The sequence below is a fragment of the Elephantulus edwardii genome, unplaced genomic scaffold, assembly GCF_000299155.1.
Source record: "Elephantulus edwardii isolate Elephantulus edwardi_28Jun2011 unplaced genomic scaffold, EleEdw1.0 scaffold00001, whole genome shotgun sequence".
Lineage (NCBI taxonomy): Eukaryota > Metazoa > Chordata > Mammalia > Macroscelidea > Macroscelididae > Elephantulus > Elephantulus edwardii.
The window spans coordinates 47,500,765-47,507,812 of record NW_006399751.1 but is presented as its reverse complement, the minus strand read 5'-3'; the positions used below and the strand labels follow the sequence as shown (position 1 = coordinate 47,507,812).

The 7,048-nt window shown below is 39.6% G+C and overlaps 1 pseudogene; it reads right to left on the bottom strand.

Annotated features, from left to right (window-relative positions):
* Positions 1 to 4,691: 4,691 nt before the first annotated feature.
* LOC102863944 lies at positions 4,692 to 6,475 on the bottom strand (annotated as a pseudogene).
* Positions 6,476 to 7,048: the final 573 nt, after the last annotated feature.

Genomic DNA, 7,048 nt, shown 5'->3' with positions numbered 1-7,048 from the left:
TTACAGTGTTGACCCCACCCTTAGCCCAGAGCCTTGACCCACTTACTTCCCAGCTCCACCCTCAACCAGGATAACCCTTCTCATCTGTCAAGTCCCTTCAGAAAATATCTTCCATTGTCCAACCCGTGAATAAAGAAAAGGCCTACTTTGGGAGGAATGGCATTGTTACCACTGTTATAGTTACATCCTGTTGAATTTTAACTGACCCATGGCTGACCCTCTAGCAGGTTTTCAGAGGCAGTAAATTGCATGAGAGGAAATTACCCATCTTTCTCCTGTGGAGCAGCAAGTGGTTTGGAACCTGCATGTCAAACCTTCCCAAACCCCTTGAGTCTTAAAGAATAAAAAAGAAATAATTTTAACTTTTAACAATTTGAGTTTGAATTTTTTTTTTTTTAAGTAAGGGAACACTCGTGGCCTCATGGGTAGGGAGTTGTGTTGCAACCTCTCTGCATATTTTAATCCATCGTCCAATACACTAGATAAAGATGGGTAATCTCCTCTGTGATTTACAACTTTGGAAAATTCACTGGAAGGTTCGTTGTGAGTCACTCCTGGCTCAGCAGCAAAGAATTTAAGGGGGGGGGGGTTGTTTTATTATTTACTGCCATTAATCGTGCAATTTCCTTTATCTTGGCATAGATGACTTTTCCCCCTCTCTTATACAAATTATATACAAGAAAATAGTTTGTATGTCAGAGTGTGAAGGGCATAGTTGAGACTTTCCATTTAAGAAATATATTTCTTTGGACCTTACTCATATTAATCTGCAAACACAACACTCAGGAGTGTAGGAAAACAAGACTCTGTAATCAAGGTTGCCACATAGGGTTGTGCAGGATGTGGACTGTAAAACCCACACAATCCTGTTCTGTAATCTTTAATGGGGCTTTTGAGGACTACCCACCTCCTCTTGCTTGCAGAAATTGTCTGAGTGATGTGCAAAGGAATGTTATATTAAACCTTTTCTACACACAAAGCAAGCAGATAATTTATTACAAATCCTTACATTACAGAATAAATTTTTTGTGGTTGATAAAAAGGTTAGGAAAATAAAATCTGGATACAGATTAGAAGTCAAAGCCATTGTGATTATTTTCCATTCGAGGGTGGGGGTGGGGAATACATGTCTCTATGTTAGGAGACAAGGAAGAGAATGGAAATGCAGGGTTTTTGGCATACTCTACATGAATCATTACACTGCTCATTCCTATTCCCCTTTCTAACAAACATATCCCTCTACTCAATCAGTTCAAAATGCAGAATGTTCTGTGGCTGGCAAGTTGGAGTCCGCAGCAAAATTTTCCTGAGAGTTATTTTCTTCTATTCACTGTCAGTCGAGATTGAACTAGGAAAATTCTTTCAACCCTCAATATTAAATACATGGAACACTCTTCAGAACTGAAAATCAGGCACCCTCTCCCCCAAAACAAGATCTTGTCAAACACTAAGTAGAAAATAGTACCTGAATAAGACATAATCTGCCATGATTAAGATCTGTGCTTTTACTATTTTCTAGTTGGTAATAAAAGCACTTTTTCCTTTGTTCTTGAAATTATGCTGTTCCTGAATAATCAATGTGCTTCATTTTTAAAAATACGGTCTCCTTAGATCCCTTTTTGGATTGAACATATGGACACATACCTTAGTGATTTCTATTGTAAGGTTTTCTGTTGAGATCTCATTTAGCTAAAAGTCATTGCAGCTGCTTTTGGAAGAGACATAGCAAGGCTGTTTTGTTCTTTTCTTAAGTGTAATGTAGATCATCACCTCCTACTAATTAGAAAATCTCAAACTCATGGGGATTTAAATTTTTTTTTATGCTGTCAAAGTTAATCTAGTTACTCGGCTTGCCCTTTATGTCCTCTATATGGGCAAAAGGAGTCTGGCAAAGTCAGAGGGATACGGTTTTCTTATCTGTCGGATGAATTCTTTTTATAGGGTGAAAGTCCTTTTATTTAGTTGCAGAAGTCTGCAGGTGAAATGCAAAAAAGAAATGGTCTCTGAAGAAAGCAGTCTGGAGGCCATTATCACCCTGATGTAAAGCAGCTGTTACCAAAAAAAAGCTAGAGAAGAGTTTACGTATTGATTGAGAAAATCAGTCTACTATGCTTGCCAGGGAGGGGAAAGAAGGAAGGCAATAGAAAATTAATTGATAGGCACAGAACACTTTTAAATATAGGTGAAGGGAAGGACAGTGAGGTATGAATGGATGATCAGACATTGTGAGCATTATAAGAAATGTTACAGAAAAAACATGTATGCATGAATGATTGATTAAAAAAAAACCCCAAACAAACCAATGTATTTTGTGAATGTTCACTCAAATCACACTTTAAAAAAAGAGAGAGAGAGAGACTTAAAAATAAACTCTAAGACAATGGTTAAGGAGGCTCTTCTTGACTATTCCCAAGCATTAGAAAGAAAGTTAACTAATGAAATCTATAGAGTTTAACTCTAAAATCTAGCTTGATGAGATTGGTTAATGCTTTGTGGTTTTTTTAAAAAAACTTATTTTCATAGTCCTTTTCAAAGTAGTTGGTACAAGGTTAGAAGTTGCATCTCATGTAAATAAAAATGAAGCTTTAATTGTATTATTGTTGTGAAGTACTATAAGAGTCAGGTCAGACTTATAGCAAGTCTATGCATAACAGAGGGAAAACCTGACGCATCTTTTCCTCTTGGAACAGGAGACCATATGTGATGGAAAAATATCTATGAAGAAGAGAAAAGTATTTGTAGGGAGGTAAAAAGAGACTGAGTAGTAAACTTTGAAACAAAAATTTCTAGTTTACTAAAGTGGAAATATTATTGTTAGTGCTATGAGATGTTTTGTTTTATGCTTCACAAAACTCATTGCCATCAAGTAGGAACTATCTCGAAGCTGACGCTACAGTGGGTTTCTGAGGCTGTACGTTGCAGAGGAGGAGATTGATTGCTCATCTTTCTTCCATGGAGCTGCCAGCACCAGAAAGGTATGGTCTTTGTGTTAGGAGCACAGCTCCTTGGGGACTAGACCACTAGAGTTTATGCTCCATGACAGACAAAAAAAGAAAAATGTATGACATATTTTTATGTTTTTAATAAAGCAGTAAAAATCATTCTTTACATTCCTTATACTTAACTCTCTAAATATGAGATAGTCTATTTTTAAATGATGGAACGACCCATTTATGGGAAAATAAACTAGTTACACAACACTGTCTTTTAAACAGAATTTTTTTTTTCTTTTTAAGCTTCAGATAACTGCACAGGACTACGTTGACTGGTATTTAATGTTGTGTATTAGCAATATGCCACTTGCATCAGAATTATCTGCGGTGATTGCTAAAATGTAGTTTCCTGGGCACCCATCCAAACTTTTAAATGAAAAAATCCACTATTGTAAAAACTAAGGAGAGGTTGACACACAGAATCATTCTTGGAGGGTAACAGAAAAGGTAAAGGAGGGAGATGGGAATAAAATTTAACAAAAGTTGGGTGAAAGGAAAGGCAATACACAATGAAGCGTTGATTTGTTGTGTTGTTATGACAATGTTATGATGACATTGAGTTGACTACAACTCATAATGACTCCATGAACAACAGACCAAAACCTTTCTCTATCCTTCACTATCCTCATGCTACATCCTGGGGCCATTGTTAAAGTCACTGTCTATCAATCTATCACCTCTTTGAGGATCTTCCTCTCTTCGACCTTTTCTTTTTTCCAGCAAGATGTCTTTTCCCAAGGATTGGCCTCTGTTAATAACATGCTCAAAGTAAGAGGAAGTTTCATCATTATTGCCTCTGAAGCGTTGATTAGACTTTTTTTTAAAAGTAGGGTAAGTAGGAGCTCCTGAATCTTAAGCTAATACCCCACATGACTCTTTTTTTTTTTGCAAAATTTTTTTCTATAATTATATTTTATTAATTTTCATAAACATTTACAGAGATTTTGGGTTTCCATTCATTCATTGTTGCACTATTCCACATGACTCTTCTAAACTCTCAAGTAGGAGAAGGATTGGGCCAAATAAAACTTCTTTTTTAAAAATCATTATCTAAGTCACTTTTATTGTTCCTATAGCATTATTATGTAAATGTAAAGTTCCAAATAATCTTAGCTCCATGATTTCCAATATCCAGAGTAGAAATATACCCTCCCTTTGGGGAATAAAGTTCCCCCAATACATACTATATCTTGATTTACATTCAGAAGAGGGCTATTAAAAAAAAGAAATGTTGGCTGCTAAAATCTGCACCTTAAGCGAGATACAAGATAAGAAAACATTTCTTCTGTTTTCCCTTTCCTATAACTTTCCTTTAAAATTAGGAAAATTCTTCAGTGGGAGTACCAAGATGACTAGAGGAGGAATACAGTAAACCTGCAAAATGCTGGTAAATTTACATCATGGGGGTGGTGTGTGTCCCAGAAAGGACCTTTGCTTTTCTGGTGATTCTCCACAGGTCATGTTTCTTGCACTGGGAAAACAAGGCAGAATTTCTTCTGTGCTATTTCTGATCAACAAGCTCCTTCAGTTCTGCTGGTCTCCACTCCTGGAGGAGCAGCTGTTGTCTACAGAGAAGGAACAGTCTCACCCTGCAAGAGTCTAGCCTTCAATTCAGAAGTCATCTGTTACAGAACATCCAGCAGATCCACTCAAAGCTGAGTTGTGTCGCACATGAAACCAGAGTGTCACCTTTGGGCACTACTCCTGCAGCAGGGTGCAAGAGATCAGCATCCTCATCACTTCTTTGCTACCTTCTAGGATCTGGTGGACTCTGGAGTCCCACACGTACTGCCAAACAGCAGTCTTTGAGGTAAAGATATCTTCCGTGCATCTGTAGAGCCTGGTTGCAGATAAAAAAGCATTCATCTGTGGCAAAGAGCTTGACCATGGAGCACAGAGCCACAGCATCTTCCCACTCCTCTTGCAGAGCCACGGCTGCTTTGCGAATCATGTCTTAAAGGCACCAGTCTTGTTACCATATTGACCAGTGTGAACTGCAGTTGCTGGTTACTGGCCAGAGGTTCTCCAAACTGTTTGCGGACATTAAGGTGGTTTCAGGCAAGGATGACTGAAGCATGAACAGCCCCCATAGAGCAGGAGACAACATTGATTCTCCCTCTATTCAGTCCTTTCATGGCTATAAGGAAGCCCTGGCCCTCACTCCCAATTCTGTTGGCCACTGGGACAGCAGTCTTCAAAGATCACAGCTTGAGTTGGCTTGCATTCTATGCCTCCTTTTCCTCCTTCTTCCCAAAGCTGAGGCCAGCAGTCCTCTTCCTGACCACTATGCATGTGATGACTTTGGGGCCTGGCCCTTCAGTTTGGCACATGACACCATAGATGTCCAACTCACTACCGCCACTAATGAAGGCCTTAGAGCCTTTAAGATATAATGATCTTCTTGTCGTTTAGCTGAGGTCAAAAGGGATGCAGCATCGCTTCCACTTCCTGGTAAGGCAGTAGGAAGAAATCTATTTTCAGTGAGGCCGTAGGAAGCAAACTTCTCCACGGTGTAGAGTGGAGGACAGAAAGCGTATCTATTCCTCATTTCCAAACCTTCAGGTCCCACTCTGCCATATTGGGAACCATCTCCCTGGTTGCAAAGTCAAAGGCCACTTCCTGGAATTATTATTTTTTTTTTTTCCAAAATAACTATTTTCAAATTCTTTGGGTTGGAATAGGGAATAATGTTTTTAAATTTATCAAAATAGTACTGAAGGCTTTGGTGGTCAAATTCTGGTCTTCTCCCACCAGTATTTAAGATCCTTCCTCTATCCCTGGTATTTTCTCTGGTCCAACCCTGTTGTTGTTGGTAAGTGCCATCGAGTCACAGGCGACCCTATGGAGAATCCTCAATGCTTGGATGTCTCTCATCCTCTCTCCAGGGTCCAGCCCTAACCCAGCCTCATTCTGTTTGAAGATTCACTTGCTTACCAGCTGTACTGAATAAGTCCTGAGTACACATGGTTGATTAGTTTGTTGGATTCTGATTAAATAACGAACCCAAGGTGAGGAAAGAATGCATGAAGTGGCATATGAAGCTCATCAGTGTGACCAGGAGAGAAAGTGCTGTTGCATGACCCCAAGCGATGAGCATCTATCTGTCCACAGCACAGGTTATCTTAGAGTTGGGTGAAAACTGAGGTAAGAGAGAGCCTGGCGGCTGTGGCGATGGCGTGCCGTGTGTGTGCTCATAGAAGTGGGCACTCAAGTACTCATTTCTTCCCATTTCTGGAATTCTTTCTCCTCTTCATTTAGTCCAATGGAAGGGTCGATGCAGGACTCTAGGCTCCTGTGGGCCCTCCGGGCGGGGGCCCAGACAACTTCGCCAGGAAGCCCACCAGTGCCGGAGAGATACTACTCCGCTGCTCCGCAGCATCATTGGCAGCGTGCTGCAGCTGACCCAGCGCTCTTGCTGCTGAACGGCGTGCACTCTCCACTTCCCAAATAAAGCTTCTTGTGGACACAGGTAAGATGTTCATTTTTGTATTCTCAGTACCAGCACGATGGCTGCCTCAGAACAGGGGTGTAGTAAATGATTATGGAAGCAACTCTTAAGGACAGTGGACCGTTCTGCTCTCCCTCATAACTTGGGCATTTGTGTTTACCTATGGAAAATACTCATCCGTGTTATGCTCTGAAGTTACTAGGGGAAAACAGCATAAAGGGAAAGCTAGGAGGGCAAAGGATGGGCTCTGGTGAGCTGGAAATACATTATAAATTTATTTGATATGCATATTTAACATTTGATATAAATGCCCAAGCTCAATTAATATGCTATAAATGTGTCAGCTCAATTAATTAGAGCATGGACATTTTCTGCTTAAAGGGACTTGGTAAGAAATTGCAATACACCAGTGTAGCCTCCATAACCAACATAATTCAACTGGAAAAAACCCACATAAAAGATTTGCATTTTATGGATGAGTAAGATAGTTTTCAATACAAAAATTAGCACATTTAAAAATACCATGGAAAAATCCTAAAGTGAAGGTGCCAGAGGAGAAGATTGGAATGAATTTGGGAAGGATGTTTAAAAGGGCCATTATAACTAT